At 33.6% G+C, this 22,461-nt stretch overlaps 1 long non-coding RNA gene across 2 annotated transcripts; it reads left to right on the top strand.

Moving 5' to 3' along the window:
• The first annotated feature begins 4,967 nt into the window (after nucleotides 1-4,967).
• Nucleotides 4,968-15,254, top strand: LOC134257656 (uncharacterized). 2 transcript variants are annotated; one of them, XR_009989969.1, is made up of 5 exons: nucleotides 4,968-5,108; nucleotides 11,232-11,416; nucleotides 12,064-12,440; nucleotides 13,589-13,687; nucleotides 14,453-15,254. It is a non-coding gene; the product is annotated as an uncharacterized LOC134257656 (long non-coding RNA). The 2 variants fall into 2 exon arrangements; XR_009989970.1 differs by lacking the exon at nucleotides 4,968-5,108 and adding an exon at nucleotides 6,407-6,498.
• The last annotated feature ends 7,207 nt before the right edge of the window (nucleotides 15,255-22,461 follow it).

Genomic DNA, 22,461 nt, shown 5'->3' with positions numbered 1-22,461 from the left:
TGTTTATTTTTAGATATTGATATAGCTATATTGGTATGATAAACTATCTTGCCTTATTTATAGTCGATAAGTCTTCTAGCAAAAACGGATAAATCATGAAACAACTAAATAAAATTAGAAATATGTGTAAAGATAAATACTTATAGCACTTTATATGCTGATAAGAAAATAAAATATAAGACAATTTACACCATATAATATACTCTTCAAAAAAAAGAAACGCATAGTAGAATGTTAGTGACACATTGAACATAAAGATTGTTTAGTAAAATGATGCATTGATAAAGTAGAAAGGTGGTAAGCAACAGGAATTCTATCTAAATGTCATAATTACTCAACAATTTTAAAATTATAGTCAGTTTAAGACCATGAGAGATCAATATCTGGTATGCCCCCGCAGACACAAATGATAGCCACAAACGTCATCTAATGGAGGCAAATGTGTGTAAAATAAACTGTATAGGAATACTCCCCCACTCCAAATGTAGAACTTTTAGTCTGCTGTTGCAAAGTCTGGGGATGCGATTGTCTTTGGCAAATTATGTCAATCCATTTTGTCCAATGCTGCTTAATTTGGATTAAATCTAGCGATTTAGATGACTGTGGCTGAAACAGGTTGTTGTTTCTTTGCAAGAATAGGTGTGTCAAACGAGCCATATGTGGCAATGTATTGGGAGATTGCAATACGGCTCTAGGATGCTGCAAAATTGAGAGGTATGTGTAGGTAGAACATGGTTAGAGTACCTTTTTCCATCAAAGTCCATTGAATTCGAACCAAATCGATCCTACTTTCTTATAATACCGTTTTCCATATAATTACACTACCACCACCAACTTTTTTAACGTCCTGGAGGCAGTTATCTGTCTAACATTCATTACAAAGCATTAGCACTCTTAAACTAATAAGAGGATTTCAGATAAACATTTTGGACTTTTGGTCTAGTAGGTTAACCAAAATATTCAGCAGTGATGCTGTGGTCATACTCTATTGATCTGAGATCTTTGAAGTCGGTATTTGGGGTGTTGTGGGGTCGGACCAATGGCATGAATAATCTTCTTGCAATAAATCGTAGTCAACTGAAAACGGTCTTGTTAGATGATCTGCACAGTTCATGGATAGATAATGCTTTAGATGACGTCCTTGCATTACTTTCATGCAATTTACGTAATCCTCTGAAGCAATGCTGTGCTGCTGATGGCACACGTAGTCTGCCATATTTTTTTGCGAACATTGGGTGTTCGATGTTAATCGTTTATGTTTTATAGGTCAGATATGGTCTGTGTGTAACATTAAAACCTCTTGCAATTTTAGATTGCGGTACCCCTGCTTCCAGTCGCCCATTTTCCTTTTTGTGCTATGCAACATTCAGATGCAGCATTTTTAGGAAGAGTCATTTTTCAGATAAAACCAGATTCAAAATATCGAGAACCCCCGCTTTTGATAACCCCTTTGTAACTGAAGGAATTGCATCGGAATTCAACAAATGAAAATTGAGATCAAAATTTTGGTGGAAATTTTGCATAATCCGGTCTTTTTGTCTGTGAGTCTTGTAGAATAGCGGCAACGTTAACAATTGCGTTAACAAATCATGCATTTCACTCAAATACATCGTATCCATAAAAAATAAAAGGTATGACAAAATTATCATACATTTTTCAGGGCATTGTTCTTACTATGCGTTTCTTTCTTTTTTTCTTTTGAAGAGTATAGAACAAATGTAGAGACCTTTACGCTTCCCTATGTGTGTGTTTGTGTCTATTGATTGTTTGGGTTAAGACGGGAAGCGTTATTAAACATCTTATTTTTTAACATATTAAACTGGTTTTGAACATTTTCTGAGCTCCCTAAAATATATAGAGTCGATATATAAACCAAACTAATACAACATATATGTAAGATGTAAATTTTCTTTTGTGTAATATCTTTTTCGCAATAATAACCATCTCTCTTCTATAAGATAGGCCACATTGGTTTTAAAGTAATTGAATGTTCTTTGGGGGATACAATGTAGCATTTCTCACATTTGCGTTTTAAGAACTTGATATAAACTTGTACATGTAGGAACATTTTGCTTTTCTTTATGCTTTTTTTCCATTAACAGCATTATGCCATAGCATTTCTGCACTTACCGTCATAGTATGGAAATATGAAGACATATATCACCATCAGGAAAACAACTGCAAGTAATCCAAGCAATGTTAGACCTACAATGTAAAAATATTTCTAAATAACATCTGTTTTTAAAAGCATGAATGATCGATATTTGTCGGTTTTCCCCTTTGATAATATACATGTACAGTTGGTGCTTCGACTTAGATTCAACATACAATCTTCCGGTATTAAAGAAGCGTTATCATTGTGACATTCGTATTTTATTCCAATTTAAATGCCGACTTTTTGCTGCATTCTTAGTTGTTCAACCTTTGGTTTAAAATTACTGAGCTATTTAAAGAAATAATGCTGAATACCGTTATAACCACTGGTGCCCCCAACCGCACAGTGTGGTTAGCTATAAGCATTTCTTAAGGATAACTTCATTCCGGTTACATCACACGGTAAGTTACGGTAAGTTACTTAGTGTATTTCAAAACTTTTATTGCATTTAACGTCAAATCAGTTACGTTTTATTTATCTGCGAAATAGGTAGGTTGTTTTCACTTGTTTTCACTTTTTTCACGAGACGGATGACTACACACAGCTCAATTATACAATCGAGGTAACGGAAGTGGTGGGAAGCGATGAGAGAAAATAACTGATACATAGATCTTGCAGCCATAATGTTTACATTAAGTAAGATCGAGTAACCTTTTAAAGTTTAAGACCCAAGTTAAATCTGGAATTTCCCATGGATCCCGAAGACTAAAAAATGATGGGATTGCATGGATACCAGTGATTCAGTTGTTTGTCAAGGGTGTGTGTCCCTATACCAAACCAGATTATACAGAATAACTTGTTTCCCTTTTTAGAAACCAACCAATGAGAGGCTAGAATACAAAGAAAATTAAATCATTAGAAATAACAAATTTTCTGCATAATAAACAATTTTGAGAGAACCCAACTGATTTTATCAAAACCATCAAGCACAAATTACACATGTATTACTGATCCTAAAATGAAGCCCAGTCCGAGAATTTAGGAATTTGAGGAGATTCCCCAACTCCAAGTCTATACATTCTGAATAAAGGTAGACAAATATTACAGAGATTCAAGTAACGCTTAGTCCTACTTAAGCAAATTATCTTTGTGATCAAATTCATCTCTAAATACGGTATATAACGTTATACAATTGTCAAGGTGTGGAATGGACCTGTCCTGAAAAGAGGTTCATGGGCTGCAATGGTTTTCATAGTAAATATAGCTAATACAGTCCTGTCCTTTGTCATAGGCAGATGTTTTTCCTTAATCTTCCGATACATGGCTTTGAACGCTCATTGCAAGTCCTCACTACCCGTAGGGGTACTGATTTGAAGATATTTGAATTTATACTAAGGATATATATTTAAAAAAAACAAATATGACAAATCCTGGATTTGCCTTTCACGAGAGGGTTCTTTGGGGCCAAATTTTCATATTGAATATTGTTATTTCTTGTTGAATGAAAATGTGTAGCAGGCTTTATTAAACCTTTTAGGTACAGGGTATTAAACCTATTCAATTATGAATTTTAAATTCAAATTTAAAACAAGCAAATTCAAAGGACTGTGTGTCCTCTGCTTTTGATTTCTCATAGAATGCAATTGTGTATCATTAATTGCATATTGTGTCAAAGGTAAAGTTTTTTCATTTAAAAGGTGTCACCAGAGGTTTTTTTTTTCAGAATAACGGGTCAAACATCACAGCATGCTTGGAAATATTTTATTACATGTAATGCATAAATGAAATATGAAAATTCGATCTATTCTCAATCAAAACTTATCAGTAAAGATAACTGTTATCAAAGTAGGTATTTCAAGGTAAAAGTCACAAGAACAAAGATAAAATATACATAAATATGTATATATTAGGAAAGTATGCATAAATAATCATATATGATATAAAAGCCGTGTATTTTCTCTTTCAACGGTTAATACTAAATTAAACTTTTGTTAAGATCTTTAAAAATACTTAGTAAGGAACTTCCGAGATACGTCGTTACTGTCGTCTTTGGTTCAGTAATTCGAATCTATGTTATGTGATAACGCACCAATTGTTAGGTATCACAGAAAGAGAAAGTTGACAGACGTGCGCTAATGCGGTTTGAATGGCAAAAGAACGGGCGCAGACAAAGAAATCAGAGGACGAACGAGTTCTTGTTGGTGCTCTGTACCTGACTGCACTGCCGATGATCGGAAGAAATCTAACTTAGATCTAACTTAGGTCTTCAAACTGAAGGACAAGGGGTCAAAATCAAAGTGTATTTGGAAAGAACATGTCACAGGTAATGAATATTGAAATATGAACCTCTATCCCTTCTCATCCAAACGTTATGTCTGGGTGGGTGGGTGGGTGGGTGTGTGTGTGTGTGTGTGTGTGTGTGTGTGTGTGTGTGTGTGTGTGTGTGTGTGTGTGTGTGTGTGTGTGTGTGTGGGGTGGGTGTGGGGGTGGGTGGGTGGGTGTGTGTGTGTGGGTGAGGGTGTGTGTGTGTGTGTGTGTGTGTGTGTGTGTGTGTGTGTGTGTGTGTGTGTGTGTGTGTGTGTGAGGGTGTGTGTGTGTGTGTGTGCGTGTGTGGCTCCCCCATACTGGGGACCTGCTACAGATACGCAAGTCGTAAAATGGGGACATAAAAAACATTGGGGACTTGATTTAAGTCCCCAATCTTTTTTATCGTTGAAAACGAAAAATTGACATGTCTAAACCCTAAAAATATCAAAAAAATAATGTGTCCCAGTTACGGGGTTTTATCGGACACATGATTACACAGATATCGTGTTGATTGAAATCGCCATCTTCACTTACACATCTCTGACGTTACACACTTCTAGATTACGCATGCGCGTGTGTAAAAAAAGCGGAAGTCCAATTGTTTGAAGCGGGATACAATAAACATGTGGAAAAGAAGACACAGAGGAAAGCCTGGGCACAGAATCCTAGATTCTTTTGATAAGGATGATTTTTATGCTGGAAAACGGTATGTTATCTACTTCTTGGATAAAATATATGGTTCGAGGAAACTTGCATCAAAGTATTGAAGGGGGGGGGGGGGGGGCAGTGACGATTGCTGCATAGGCCTATCGGGTACCCAGTTGAAATGAAAAGACAGTTATTTATGCGATTTTCTTTCTTGAAATAGTACACAATTTATGCTATTCATTTCACAATGATTTAAAATTCATCAAATGAAAGGTATATTAATCGAATGTGTTTTGTATTTCATGTCAACATGAAATGACCTTTACTAAGTTTTAACTGAACTAAATCCAGTCCACTTTAATTAGAGAAAATGGAAATGTAGTTTGTATGTGTGAGTTTTTTTGAGCCAATTGTGGGATCGGGTTGTACCACCCCACCCCACCCCCCCCCCCCCCTTCTTCTTGAGATCTGCAACTTATTGTTTTTAAAGCAAAACCTAAGATTGGGTTGTACCAAACACCTCAACAACCCACCCCCTTTTTCTTGAGCTCAGCAACCTATTTCTGGTGTTGTTTTCTTTTCATTTTTTAAAGCAAAAAGTGAGATCGGATTGTACCCCCCCCCCTCCCTTTTACTTGAGAGAGAACATATACAGTGTAGTTATCAATTCAACATATATATTTTACTTGTCCTATAATATATAGACATTACTTAATACAATAATAGCCTATCTCAATTTTACTCATAATGCACTTATTATCTACTGCTAAAGAGCAAATAATTGAATATTAAGTGTATATTGTTTTCATGTTGTTTATATTAAAGAAACTTGGGCTGAAGCATCTTTTAATTTAAAAAGCTACCACATTAAATTACTTATATGACAGTACAATTCATTAAGTGACAATTATATTTTCCACATTTTTCTTAATTATTATCATTTTACAGCATTCTTTTAAATAAAATCACATTTGATCTCTCTAAGGGCCTGTACAGGTTATGGGCATTGGAATAAAAATGCTCAGAAAGGAAATATGGATAAAAATGTACGTCTTGAAAAAATTTTATTAGTGAATTTTTTTTTCATATAATTATTATCCTTAAACATGTTAAAAGATATAGAATTAAACTAGAATATAAAAATCATGCAAACTTGTGTTTATTAGATTTTTTTAATCAGGTCATTATATCCTAATTGGCTAAAGCAGGACATTATACCCCTGGCCCTGTCGTTTTTATTATGTCCAATAAAAATTTTATATATTTTATTTTGCATTTTGGCACGATTCTCATAGAAGATAACAATATTTATTATTTCCAATAAAAATGATATTGTGTATGCACCAAAATTGACAAAAAACTATTTATTATAATCAGTCAGGACATTGTACTATAAGGGCATTATACACTTCCGGTGTAAACAGCTTACTCAGGAACTGAGGAAGCAGGTAAGGCATGGTTTGGACTGAAAAAAAACCCACGTCCTTGTTTGATTCCTTGAAACGATTGTGGAATTATGTTCTGGAGACTTGAAGTCTGTACAAAGACACACTACTTCAAAGTAGTTTCATGTCGACCGCTTTATACCTGTTAGACAGAATCATGGATAAGCCTTTCCGAATTCCCTCTGTTTAATTCTCCTTTCACTGTTAGTGTGTTTGTTTATATACAAACAGCTTTGAAATTGAATTTTTAAGAGATCATTATAATTTTATATCATATGATATGATATCTTTTTTAAAGCAGGGTGCAATGTATTCAATTTTTGTATCCTTTCTATCAGAAAAGTCATAGGCTATAATAAGAATCATTTGACTTGTTTAATGTATTGTGGTAGTTTATTTATGTATTCTTAAATTATTTCATTTCAATCCAGATGTAAATTATCTTGCTTATATTTGGAAACACCCATTTTTATGCGACCATCAGATCGGGGAGGAAGACGACTGGCTTAATTCTCTATAGCTACACTCTTCACATACTAGAATCATCTTTTTCAACTTGTCCATCTGTTTATATTCAATATTGCTTTTATAGTTTATATTTTGGTTAGACTAATCACTATATTTTGGTAGGGGGTAAATTATGTACATTGTACGTACATTATAGCAGTTTTCTGTAAGACTTGTAATAAATTTGTAAAGTTGGAATACCAATATTGACCTCATATAGAACAACACCTACATGTAGTATCGCGAGTACCTCACAGATATAAATTCTTACTACCGCTCTTTTGCAAGGGAGTAGAGAAGGCTCTAAATCTCACAATTTAGATTTCTGGGGTATATCAATGCTTACACTAGTGACAATCAATAAATATAATTATGATTCAAACAATCATGCCGAAAGTACAGTGAATTGCCAAGGATTGAACTCTAAATAGTACAAATGTAGCTAGATTATCAAATAAGGAAAGTTAAAGTATTTATGAAGTAATGATGTTCAATGAGAATTTAATGAGAAAAGTCCGCTCTAAAGAGAAAAGTAATTGTTAAAAATGTAACATATGAGGATAAGCTCCTCTCTCAGATTTATTAGGCTGGTTCAGCATATGTTTAGCAAGATATTTCACTAGGATTTCTTTCTTACTGTCTGCAGGATTATTTTTGCACCATTTAATTTTTGCCCTTTCACACTTGCAAACAATTTTGCCCATTCATAGTTTTATTACAGAAATTATATGTATTGTTTCATTTTGCCCTGTTTTAAATTTGCCCAAAAGGGGCGAAAATAAAATGGGAGCGAAAATTTTCCTGTATACAGTATTTGTCCTTGTAAATTTCATATTTTGATCTGATGATTCCCACCTGTCAACGAGACGTGATACAGCTCTTCAGATCAAGTTACTGTTATAATGACATGTTTATTATATACCCCGTTACAACTAGTAAATAAATGTATATTTAAGAAATATGCAAGAGAAGAATTATGTCAATTATGTAACATTAATCCATTACATGGAAGTTTTTGATATGCAAGAACAATAACGTTATGTTTCTGCATACTAAGTCTTCAGTTGCCGAGAGTAGTGGAATGGATTCAGAAAACCACAGTGTGGTGATCTGCAAAGTTTGAATGTCACCTGATTGCGTAAAATCAACATTAAAATTAGGCTTGAGTATCACAAGCTTCCTAACGATACGATACATAACATGATATGGTCATGTGATACAACACGTATTGTGATACACTAGGTGTCATTAACAGTTAAATTAACTGATATGCTTATATTCTTGCTCACTAACCCCCAGTTATAGAAAATATAAAAAATATCTTACCTAACCAAAGTTATTTATAGGCCAACTTATAGTCTTAACATTGTATTTTTTTATACTACCTCGTTTTCAGTCATTTTTGTAGCTTTAAAAGTTCTCAGTTTGCATTAAAAGTTCTCAGTTTGCATGTAAAATTTTTTAATAAGACAATGAAAATTAACTTGTACTGTATCACGATACATACATGACGATACGATATACATATCGTGAGGCCTTGCGATCAATACAATCGATGTATCGCTGTATTGTTACACCTCTAATTAAAACTGAATGTTACACTGTTGGGTATATCTATAATGCAACCTACATTAAGTACATACAACAACACATGATATCAGAGTCTAGACACACCTAATGTCACATGACATTTGACAAGCCCATCTTATTAAAAAAATAAATCAGTATCTGAGCTCATCCTAATGGTTGCATCGTCAACATATTACGAATTAATAGGATGATTTTCTCCTATAGTTTGGACTTTCAGTAGCATATGGCATTCTCGGCGCTGCGTAATGGTGAATACTAGTAGATTCTTATTGGTTAAGAAATTATAACATCAAGAACTTAAAATTATTGTTGACAACGATGAGGCGACTTATGCCTCACCTCTGTGCCGTGTGAGAACATTTGATTGGCAATTTACTACGCCAGTTGACATTTGGCCGCATTTCTATCATATGTATATTTCAACAGTGAAGGGAAGCAGTGTAAATTTCAGAAGCAAATTAGGTAACATCGAGAATGCCACACCTTACTGAAAGTCCAAACTAATCGTATAATGGTCCTATTTCTCAGGTATTTTGATTGTATGATATCCAACATTTTAGAAATCACAAAATTCTATACTAATATTAACATTACATTTGGCGTGCATTCTTTTTAGCACTTTGGGGGGAAAGAAACTTCCGCTAAGTCAAGTACAGTATGCTGAATGTCTTGCACATATGTTCATAATTAAGAACTTTATGAAATGCACTAAATCAAATCTATACGCTAACTTGCTCAAAAGTCAAATATTATATTTTTATTACACACTTAGTGATAAATACAGGTTTTTTGCATATTGCAATATGGCTGCATGATGTCACAATAGCTGTATCAGCCCTGCAGGGCTGATATGGATTTGCGGGGCTGATAACCTATATCAGCCCTGCATATCCATATCAGACCTGCAGGGCTGATACGGCTATTGTGACATTAATATCACACCCTTAATAAATTTAATTAAACCACAAAAACAGTACTTGTGATCATACACAATTTTTGGTGGGTTCATATTCTTGTAATTTTAACTTTCTGAAAATAAAGATTCTTTAATCTTAATTTACAAATACATGTAATAGATTATTTTCAAATTACAGATTGAGTGCATTGAAATAGAAGTAGAAACTAACCCAAATCGTATGAGACAATAAACCATGTACATATAGTATGTTAGTTTACTGAGGCCGAAGGCGATTCAAAAGTCAGCCAATTTATTCATTGTTATTAAATGTTATTGAATTTCCAAATGTTTGACACGTTTGTTCTTGTCTCCAACAAATGTATACACTCGTGATTTAAAGCATAGGGTAATAACACATTATGATAAGTGTTGGCAAATCGGACGATTTTTATTAAGCGGTTACTCGTTTCATCTTCCGATCGAGTACCCGGTTACTCGGATGATTTTTGGTAAAAGCATCAATATCTATTATTTATCTTTTTCTATACTTATCGGTATAGTAATCTGCAAATATACTGTATATGGACATAATATTTACAACACATATGATATCATCAAAGATTTACTGTTTTAAAATAAAGAAAATAAGGAAGTCGACACACGGAGAAGACAAATAAATATGTCATTGTCAATCACCATTTTACACTTTCCTTTTCAGCCCCCGAAATATGTCGCAATCAAGGAGAATAATTATTTACATACTCCATAATTAATAGTCAGTATGTGGAGTTTCCAGTAAATCGCTGGTTTCCGAATATTTTAAGATTAGGTGATTTAACAGATTTTGAATCAGCTGTTCTTCTGGTAAACTCCAAGCTTATTATGTCTGCGACGGCATCTTGTTAAATTATCAAATGAGGTAATTATAACTCAGGTCTTCAAAAGATATATACCCCAGGCGATCAAAGCTATCAATTATATAAACTGTGAAAACTAATCAAAACAGTTTGATCCACTACAACCATGCACTAGATCAAGTCTAATGGTATCTAAAATTAGGGAAATGTGTAATTTAGTATACCGGTACATTTATAAATTATTAAACATTTATTTCTATGCCTTTACTATGGAGAATTCATTTTATCCAAGCAACCGAATAGCAGTTTTACTAACCGATACTCACATCGTTCGACAGTTAACCAGTTAACTGGGTACTCGTTGCCAACACTTAGATTTATGATTGTAATTTATCAGCTACTATCATATTTTAAAAGTGGAAAAAATATTATTAAACAATAGATACTCAACTATTTACTAAGAAAGTAGTTTAGTGCATTGGTATCTAGCATGGTAACATTTGCAATGACACATGTTTTAAAACGCCCAATTTGATTGGTCAAAAAATGTTAGCAAATCTATGGTTGGTCAACATGGTCAAGAGGGAAAACCCAAAAACCTCCTAGAACTTTAATTTGAAGTGAACTCACTCTGAGGTACACCCCAAAAATGCCCAAGGAAAAGGTGTCTAGTCCAACCAGAGAGCACCCTAATCCCTGATCATTTAATTTCTATGCTTCTTGTATAGGAATGGGAACTCAATAGTATTACAAACTTTTACTTTGAGAATAAAATTGATAAATTTCTGTATAAAAATGCTTTTACAACATGTATTTAAGATTTGTTCCTACTTTTAAAAAAATTCCAATACATTCTGAATTTAATTTATAATTTTTTTTGTTAGAATGTTCAAGGCAACCAGAAGCTTGAGTCCATCCTGAACATAGAGACAACACAGATATTAGCCAAGCTAGATATTGCTAGAGGATTAGTCAATGCAATTCAGCAAGGACTAGTGATGGATATGTTCCAGGTTCCACAGCTAGGAGAATGTCAGGAAGAAAAGCCTCATCATTAAAAGTGTTACAGGTGAATTATTTAGGAATTTAAAAAAATAAATAGGATAGATAAAGATTCACCAGGGAATGAATTTTTTGTTGGTTCATGATCACATCTATTGAGAAGCCAAAGGCAAAAGTATTGCATGCAGTAAATATTGTTTGGATGTAATCACACTTATATCATTGTATATAAATAACCTTTATCCGTATTGATAAATATTTTGAATTTATTTCAGATAATATAAATCTAAATTCATTACTTTGTCAAATTATATTTTCGTTTCCAATGTCTTTGTTCAAGAGACAATTACAAATAGTCAAATGAATGCACTTTATTTCTCCATCAATATACTGGTTCATTGATAGGCGCTGCTAAAAAAAAATCACGTGCAGGGCGGAACAAATATAGAGACAAGAAGCAGGGCTTGTAGCATGTTTATTGGCGGAATCAATTCTTTGTAAATATAAAAAGAATAACTGTCATTTTCAATTTCATGACAATGATCAATCTATCTGCTTGCATGATAACTTTATGCATAAATGCCTTCTGCATTTATGCAAATTATCACGCCAACCAATTGATTGATCACATCATGAAATCGAAAAATAAGACAGTTATTCCTTAAATAACATTTTTATTCATTTATTTGATACATGTTGTATGAATTTTGCCAGCATCTTCAGATGGTGAAATGTCAAGCAAAAAGTGCATTCCAAGCCCTCAAGAAGTTGTGTCAAGCCCTAGTCGTGAAGGCATTCCAGATCTAAAGAGTAGAAATGGACCTATATGTATGGTTTTATTGATGAAAATATGCCATGCCCCAGTGACAAAGGTGAACCAGTTTCTAAAAATGGAGATGAAGCTTGACCCTGGAAAGAAAGCATGTCTGTCTCTAATGATAGAGATGTGACTTTATCCAGGGACTGAGATCTGCCAGTTCTAAATGAAGGAGATTTGCCAGGTGCTGATATTACTGATATCCTACATGTGGGTCCCATCTGCTCAAGGTTCCAATAGTGAAAAATCTTGGTTAGGAATGAAGTGTCATCAGGTATTGCTTCTATCAAGAATCTTCTTTCTTTAGAATTAATAAGATTAAAGCTTAAATTATTAGGGCCCGCAAGGATTTGCGGGTGCCCTGTAGTAATCACTCTGTCTGTCCGTCTGTCTTCTTCTGTCCACAAATTTTCTGTTTTTTCCTAATAACTTTTTTTATGGTAGCCCAATTAAGTTCACATAGGAAAATTTTTTAAAAATCTTCTTCTCAAGAACCACTGGGCTGGGAAAGATGAAACTCATGTGAAATTATCCTCAGGTAGTGTCGATTCAAGTTTGTTCAAATCATGACCCCCGGGATAGGGTGGGGCCAAAATGGCCGATCAAAGTTATATATAGGAATATATAGGTAAAATATTTAAAAATTTCTTTTCAAGAACCACGGGGCCAGGAAAGATGAAACTCGTATGAAATCATCCTCAGGTAGTGTCAATTCAAGTTTGTTTAAATTATGACCCCGGGGGTAGGGTAGGGCCAAAATGGCTGATCAAAGTTTTACATAGGACTAGATAGGGAAATCTTTCAAAGTCGTCTTCTCAAGTACTTCAAAGCCATGATTAGTGATATTTATGTTGAAACATCCTTAGGTAGTGTAGAATTAAATTTGTTCAAACCATTATAACGCCTAAGGATAGGGTTGGGCCACAATGGTGAATCAAAGTTTTACATAGAAAAATAAAGAAATAAATCCCAAGAATAGAAAAGCTATGTTTAGTCATATTGACATGTAAGCATCCTCATGTATTAAGGATTTAAATTTATTCAAATCATGGCCCTTTGGGGCAAGAAGGGAAACAATGGGGAATCAAATTCAAATTATTATGAAGTTATATATAGGAAGAAAATGTTTTTAAAAAATCTTTTTATCAAGAACAGTAAAGTCATATGCTGTGTTTATATGAAGGCATTGTCAAGTAGTATTAATTCAAGCCCCCCTCCCCACTTTTCAGTAAACTTTTCCTGATCTGATTTGTGCTTTTTTCCTAGCCGATTTGCTCAGGTGAGCGATGTTGCCCCTGGGCCTCTTGTTTGAATTACTGGGATCAAAGCTGTTGATTATTGCTCAAAAGTTTATCATATACTTACACATTTTATTCTGGTTGAAATGTTTGTAATTTTACAATTAAGTTGCAATTTTTTCAGAGGCACTAAAGGAAACTGATGGCATTGTTTTTGAGAATAAGAGTGAGGAGGAGATAGATGACAGTCAAGACAATCAGGATGTCCATATTGTCACTCCAGGTACTGTATACACACTGCATTACCCATTTTAAGCAATAAGTTTCTTAACTTGAAATTATATGCAGAAACCCAGCATGGCCAGCCAGTCTACATGCATGGAAAATTTTCTAAAGACTTGATATTGAGTATTACCAGTAGAGCTTCAGTCTAAAATGCAAACAGGTGGTTCTATTCAAGGATAGCCAGAGTATAGTTCAGACAGAAGTTATTTGCATTGATTGAACTACTGTAGATCACTAAATTTTTGCGACACCTTATTTTCGCGAGAAAGTCATTGACTCTTGATTAGCGAGACAAAATTTTCGCGAATTGTGGTTATTGCTCTATATAATCTTAAGGAATACTATTATACGCGAGAATTAAATTTTCGCGAGCACACTGTCTCGCGTAAGTACACGAAAATAAAGTTCTCGCGAATAAAAAGTGATTTACAGTATACCAATTTCAGTCATAACATTTCACAAATATGTCTTCTGAATGTAGATGGAGGAGCTAGCTGAGATTAAATTCCTAATCAACAAAATATTTTACTGGATGTGAATTTATATAGCAAAGCTTTCAAGTACACAGACCATACAAATAAAGAAAGTACCTATGTATCACAAATATACTTATTGGCTAGTAAACAATCATTCTCCTGCCAGATTATATTTCAGATGAAAAAAATTGCTTTAACTCTTATAGCTATTTTTATTATTATTATTTTTTTTTGTACAGACCATACCACCAACCAAGGAAAATTATATTTTGAAAATATCATTTTAGGGAAGAAGAAGTCATTTCTGATCCTAGATCTACTTTGGAAGATTCTACATGCAAGTGACAAGAGATACAAAAAAATCCCAAGGACATCACGAGAAATGAATTTAATCAACAGACATTGCGGAAAAAATTTTATAAAAAATTGTAATAGGACCTTAGAGAAGTGTAAAACACCAAGGATATAATCTTGTTAAAAAACAGAGAAAATCAATATTAACATTCTACTTTCAATTGATATGCTTTGAGAAATATGATAAACACTGTGTTTTAAAGCCACAGTAATGGAGGACATTGAATTCTTTGCAGCAGTTTTATCATTAGGCCATTTCAATTTTTTTCTGTTTTTAGTGTCTGTGGATGGATTGGTTTTGAGGTCATGCAATCAAGAACAAACACAAAATGAAATTGACAAATACAAATCTTTGACAAGCAATTTACTCTTCTGGGATCAGCATCTCTCTTTTTTGAAAGTGATGTGCTCAAGTTTTTTTTTTTTTTTTTTTTTTTTTTTTTTTGTTTCATTAAACTAGTAGTAGTAGTAGTTTAATTTAGCTATAATATGAGGAAAATTCTCAAAGAACTTTGCGTAAAATGTTGTTTTTTCCCCTTTTGTTTTGTAATTTTTTTTTGGAAGGAAAGAAATGTTTTGAAATTTAGGTTGGATGCTAAACAAAGAAAAAAACTTGGAATGGCCTCATATAACCTACATGGACTAAACTGGCATAAATGAAGAGTGCTTAAGAAGCTGTGCATGATGTATGTAGGAAATGATTTTGAAGTATTAAATATTTTATGCAAAAGGAAATTTTCTCAATTTAGTTAATTTTTGCAAAAAAATATTGCTGTACTTTTCTTATGTGAATTGAATATAAAGAGTTGGGTTTGATGCATAAATAGTCCTGTTCTTATACTAGTTCTTTGAGAATCACCCCCTGTCCCATTTCTAACATCAAAATAAAGTATGGAGTATTTCTCATTTCCTTTAACAAAGATTTTTTATAGAGTCCTGAGATTGGAAGTTAAACAAGATTTCAAATTTCTTGAAATATTAAAAATGCAAAGGAAGGAATTTTCAGGATATGGGAGAATTCAAATGGGACATTGAGACTTGGTCAGTTAATTGGTATATATATGGAGGGCCATTTTATGGATAAAGTGAACCTAGCTCTTTTCACCATTTCAATAGATTACACAGTCACCAAGTATCAAAATGATAAACTGATGCATTGGTTACCAAAACTGAGTACTTTTGATTTCTCACAATTCACAGGGCCAAAAAAAGCTTTCAGTGAATCTTGCTCTTTATTACATTTATGTCTGTAAACTTTTACCATGTGCAAACATCCTTTGTTTCTAGAAATGCCATTATCTTCTGTAAGTCCCCAAACTTTAACATGTGTATAAGGTCCTCAGTCTCTATAAATACCTGTATATCATGTGTAAGTCCCCTAACTTTTAACATGTGTATAAGGTCCTCAGTCTCTATAAATACCTGTATATCATGTGTAAGTCCCCTAACTTTTAACATGTTTATAAGGTCCTCAGTCTCTATAAATACCTATATCATGTGTAAGTCCCCAAACTTTTAACATGTGTATAAGGTCCTCAGTTTCTATAAATACCTGTATCATGTGTAAGTCCCCAAACTTTTAACATGTATATAAGGTCCTCAGTCTCTATAAATACCTGTATCATGTGTAAGTCCCCTAACTTTTAACATGTTTATAAGGTCCTCAGTTTCTATAAATGCCTGCATCATGTGTAAGTCCCCAAACTTTTAACATGTGTATAAGGTCCTCAGTTTCTATAAATACCTGTATCATGTGTAAGTCCCCAAACTTTTAACATGTGTATAAGGTCCTCAGTCTCTATAAATACCTGTATCATGTGTAAGTCCCCTAACTTTTAACATGTTTATAAGGCCCTCAGTTTCTATAAATGCCTGCATCATGTGTAAGTCCCCAAACTTTTAACATGTGTATAAGGTCCTCAGTTTCTATAAATACCTGCATCATGTGTAAGTCCCCAAACTTTTAACATGTGTATAAGGTCCTCAGTCTCTATAAATGCCTGCATCATGTGTAAGTCCCCAAACTTTTAACATGTATATAAGGTCCTCAGTCTCTATAAATACCTATGTCATGTGTAAGTCCCCTAACTTTTAACATGTGTATAAGGTCCTCAGTCTCTATAAATACCTGTATCATGTGTAAGTCCCCAAACTTTTAACATGTATATAAGGTCCTCAGTCTCTATAAATACCTATGTCATGTGTAAGTCCCCAAACTTTTAACATGTGTATAAGGTCCTCAGTTTCTATAAATACCTGTATCATGTGTAAGTCCCCAAACTTTTAACATGTATATAAGGTCCTCAGTCTCTCTAAATACCTATGTCATGTGTAAGTCCCCTAACTTTTAACATGTGTATAAGGTCCTCAGTTTCTATAAATACCTGTATCATGTGTAAGTCCCCTAACTTTTAACATGTGTATAAGGTCCTCAGTCTCTATAAATACCTATATCATGTGTAAGTCCCCTAACTTTTAACATGTGTATAAGGTCCTCAGTCTCTATAAATACCTGTATCATGTGTAAGTCCCCTAACTTTTAACATGTGTATAAGGTCCTCAGTCTCTATAAATGTTCTTATCTTATTCAAGTCCCCAAACATTAGGTATGTGTATAAGGTCTCAGTTTCTATAAATATATGTATAAAGTCTTCAGTTTCTTTTATTAGCCTTATCATGTATAAGTCCCTTAAACTTTTATCGTGTGTACGAGATCCTCAATTTCTTTTTATATCTTAATCTTAAGTAAGTCCCTAATTTCTATATATATATATCTTGATCTTGTCCCTAAAGTTTTGCCATGTGTGTAAGATCCTCAGTTTCTTAATTTTCAAACTGTGCAAGTCCAAAAATTTTAACCGTATGTACAAGGTCTTCAAAAAACCCTTTTCTTGTTTGTTGGTACATGTTGTTTAATGTCCCTGCAAATTTTGTCCTATATTTGGCACGTACGGACATGGAGAAGTGAGGGATCTTTTCCGTGCAAACATCTGCTGCATCAAGGGAACTGGTTTCATCCGAAGGATCGGTATCCACGTGCCACAGTTGTATTCGAACCTGTGACGTAAGGATCAATTAACCCCAATTAATTGCAAATCTAGAGCAGACGCTCTAACCACTGCGCCATGCAGGCGAGACACCTTTGTCTTGTGTAAGTCCTAGCTTAAATCATACCATAATGAATATAATCTTTTAAAATAATAAAAACATAATGTAATGCGATATTACATGTAGTTAATAAAAGTGTCCTTTTATAACATGCATACATGTATTTCTTATCAAATAAGTTCAAGAGCTCTTGTATTTTAAAGGCTGATACAGAGCAGTATCGGTAACAGCTACAGTAACTTTATTTCCGACGCTCAATGATAAACAGGCACACTCAATAATAAACAGGCACATATCATAGGGGTGGGGGTTGGGGGGTTGGCCACCCCCTTTTTTTTCCAGACATTTTTTTAACTATATAAATTGTTTATTGAAAGCCCCCCTCCACCACACACTTTTGGAATAGGATTACTGAGTATATATTTGGACAATTTTTTTCGGGTAAGTTGAATTTTTAAAAATTATTTCTGGGGCTGTACTCCCCTTTTTTCAACATAGATGCCCCCTTCCATTTCTGCTTGTCAAGGAATATTTGCTTGGTATTGCCCCCCTCCCTGAAAATATTTGTGCAGCCCCCATCCCCCCAAACAAACGCACACTAAAATTGCTTCCTACCAGTCAGATTGTGGTTCTCGTAATGGCTTAGCAAAGTAAAAAAAGGGAAATTTTAGCTCACCTTTACGATGAGAGCATGTATATCGTCGGCGTCATACAGGTTAAAGATTAAGGGTCCATGATTTAATGTTTTTTCATTTTAATATTTATTTAATAATTATAGCAACGTTAACGAGAAATTTTAAAAGCTACATACATGTATTTGTTTACAGTTTTACTATTTCAGCACGATACTTTGAGAGAGGACTTGTAATACTTTGTGTATTATTTTGAAAGACATCATCGGGAATAATTGTCCTTTTTGTCCATGTGTCACTAAAATCACAAACACAAAAAAGGTCTGAAATGCTCTAAGTATTTTTTGTTTTTCGCTTAAACTCACAATATTTATCGTGAGATTTTGGGCTATAATATTCTAATTTTAAATTTTGCTCCAGATTGCAAAACAAAATAAATTACTTTTCTGTATAATCTATCTAAAAATGGATAAGGATACAATGTTTATAAGGATAAGGTTTATAAGGATAAGGTTTATAATTAAAGAGTTATGTTATATTAATAAAATATATATTGTATTATGTAGGTCGTGGCCGCAATCGCCAAATCAAAAATAAATGATTTTAAGAAGTTATATTTGTCTTCATCGTCTTTAATAATTAATTACTTTTTTGTATAATCTATCTAAAAATGTGCAAATTTGAGCAGGCGATTTTAATTCAGAATAAAACTTTGAGGATAGCAGTAGGTTATTGCTTTAATACTAGAACGATCTTGTACCGCCTAGTGTGCATATTACAAAAAAAGAATATTGCTTATATTTTTTGGTGAAGTGAATAGGTTAATTAATAAACGAGAAATACTTATCAAAATCTTTTGGTTATTTTAAAGTTAAATCCATATTCAAAATGAATACGTCATCGAACAGGTTCGATGATTTGGTACATAATGGAAAACATTTTTACATTCTCTCTTTAATTTTGTTTAAAACGTACGATTTTTAAGTTTCACTGTCGAAATTTCAAAGAAGGATCAGAATATTTCTTTTTTTTTTAAATCAAATTTATTTATCAAGCAATCATGAATAGTTTTCAGTGTCAAACACGGATAATTTAAAGTTAAAACTACTTTCATTTTTGGTGCCAAAATAAAGTAAATACTGATTCTCAAGAGTTTCTCCAGGAACCTCGAGCGATATATCCTAGCTCGCCACTTTTGCTCTCCACTCAAACGCGAATTCCGGTTGGACTGATGTACAACTATAGTCGAGAAAATAAATATTAATCATTACTACGTGAACAATATGAATAAATCGTCAAAACCCCAAAATAATCGCTCCACCAAAAAAAACCCCTATATGTTATAAGAGAGATGTATACTGGAGTATTTTTTTTGTGGAGCGATAATTTTGGGGTTTTGGAAATTTATTCATATTATACACGTCCATGTACATGTCTAATAAGCTACGGGGTTTAATATCGGGGGGGGGGGGGTCCTGTCCACAAATTCCTGTGCTTCTGCCTTCTACTGGTAAACGACAGCTATATTTATGATATTTTAAAAGTTATTTTATAAATGAGAGATAAGTAACTAAATGTAATTTTCAGATCCAATGTTTTGCTTAAAGAATCTATTTAAATCGCTGGACAAGATTTTATTTATGTTATAATTGCTTTATGATGGAGATTATTCTTTATTTAGAGTTCATATTGACACACTGTTTGTTCCAAACATATTCTAGCATACAGTATAGGGGGAGGGAAACTGGTCCCTCAGTTTTTTTCAAAACATACATCTAACTTTTACTATAAAAATGATCCTTGAAAGGTTTCTTGTTCTACCTCTGTTACAGCAAAGTTCTAAGCAAGGCTATTACTGAGTATTTTGAAAAAAATCTGCCGTGAACCTACCTCTCACGTCCCAAAGGAATGGATGAAAAATGAATAATAGATTTTCAACAAAACATGGGGTGATGTTGAGAAGTAGAACCATGCCTATTTTTCACTGGCTTGATCTTCAATTACGACGTGCACTACTCAGATTATTACACTGACCGTATCGTTCAAGGACTTACCGCATGCTTTTCATAGGCGAATACAATATTTGTGATAAGGGGGGTGGGGTGGATAACTTCGTTCAGGCAGTGGGTCTTAGGAACGAAGTCCGCGGAAGCTCCTGGCTTTTTGTGTAAAACCAGGTACAAAAAAGGGGAATGGGTTACTTATGTACACTATGATATTTCACTTGAAAGAAAAAAAAAGAACTAACAAGACCAGATTTGAAAAATAGCATTTGTACATCCACAAGATTTCACAAAAACAGTCATAAAATTACCATTTATTAATTATAAAAAACCAACGTATTGCACTATTAATATTAGTCATATGTCACTTTGATACTTTGAATTTTTTTTTTTTTTTTGGGGGGGGGGGGTACGACCTCCACACCCCCTTTAATCCGCCATTACTTTTATAAATCGTAATATTATTATAAATATTATCTACAACCTTGTTTATTAAAATACTGAATACAATAAATTATGTTACAGATATGAGTACCACTTTTGGATAAACATTACGCTGAATTATAATTTTTTGAAAAATGCGCAGATTCACAAATATCTGTAGTTTACGACTAAACAATTTATCCGTGCTAAACGAGGGAGGATTTGAATGCCCTTTGATGTCTTTATTTAATAATATCAATGATATTAAAATCAAAATAAAATTCGTTTGCTTGAACACAGAACTTGTTTAAGAGAACTTTGAATTTTTCAAAATGTTTTCATTCATATCACATAATCAGAAAATATTGTTCATCAAGATTAGTATATGCTTGAACCGATACAAATGAGGATTTTTTCCTTTATTTTAATTTATTTTTTGCTGTTTTGGTAGTAATGGAAAGTTGTAAAATTGAAGAAACTTACATATGTGCTCTACCCAACCCTTCCCCTTTGTTTGGGTTAGGACAGTCACGTGGAATGCATGTGTTTGAGAGAGAGAGAGAGAGAGAGAGAGAGAGAGAGAGAGAGAGAGAGATTGTGACACCGTGCTAAATTGACGGATTTACTTTTAATTCATTCCAGGCTTTAAATGTCATGTTTATGTATTTATTTTTATTAATTTGAAATTCAGTTTTCTGAATAATTCTGTATTGAACGTTGCATTTTACAAATCTATCCCATGTTAATGCAGCTAACGAATTTATTAACAAGTCTTATCGCTGGTAATGATTTACGTGAACCAACAATAAACGGTAACCAGTTGGATGCGGCCGTTGCCTCCAAACTGTACATTTGAAATGGATTCGAACATGAAGGGGAACTTATCGGACGGCTGCGAACTGTAAAATGTGAAACGTTACTACCTATTTAAGATTAAAGGTGTTATTAATTAATAAGAAAACGTGTTGCAGGTGCAAACTTTTTGAAATACTCTGATGGCATGGGCATAAAGAACACTGAAAGTAAAATAATGATCACAGTCAATAGTATGTGACCTCATTGTATTAATCAGGCATATGGTTTCTTTTGGAATATATTTATGGGAAGGCAAGAAATATCGACTGGTATCTCATATTTTACAAATGAAGATGCTGCTGGAAGATTAAGAATGCTGGAGGATACTGACTTATTTCCCCTAAACTTGTTGCAGTTAAAAGAAAAAATAAATAGCAAAAGAAAACGAAGTTTATTTGTTTTAGATACAGGTGACGGTATACACTGTAACAGCACAATATAGGGTAATATTTGGAAACTACATATCTTCTTCCAATTTTCCATTAAATGAAGTGTAAATTAGTCACAAAGTGAATAATATACATTTATTGACTGGGTTCGGGGGCAACATGACAGTTTTGTCGGACCCAAGAACCAAACTGTCTGTCCAAGGCCATTAGGCCGAAGGCAGACAGTTTGGTTCGAGGGTCCGACGAAACGCATTTTGCCTGAGATCTCTGTCAATAAATATTTTGTTAATCATTTCATTTTATTTTTTAACATACATGTATTTTGTACTGTATTCCGTAATGTAACATCAGGTCCTTAACTGTTTAACACCAACGAATGAAAATAAGATTAAGCCCTGCGCATTCTGTGACGTAAGCATTCCAACATCTCCCCGAGCGGTCCAACATCTCACCCAGCGGTCCATCATCGATGTTTTTACGCCTGCTCAGTAAAACATTAAAAATGTTTGACTTTTTTCGTATAGATTTATAT

The sequence above is a fragment of the Saccostrea cucullata genome, unplaced genomic scaffold (genome assembly GCF_032062105.1).
Source record: "Saccostrea cucullata isolate Sc308-1 unplaced genomic scaffold, CSIRO_AGI_Scuc_v1 ctg5169, whole genome shotgun sequence".
In the NCBI taxonomy this organism is placed as follows: Eukaryota; Metazoa; Mollusca; class Bivalvia; order Ostreida; family Ostreidae; genus Saccostrea; species Saccostrea cuccullata.
The sequence above is the reverse complement of the archived record's forward strand: the minus strand, read 5'-3'. Positions and strand labels throughout refer to the sequence as shown.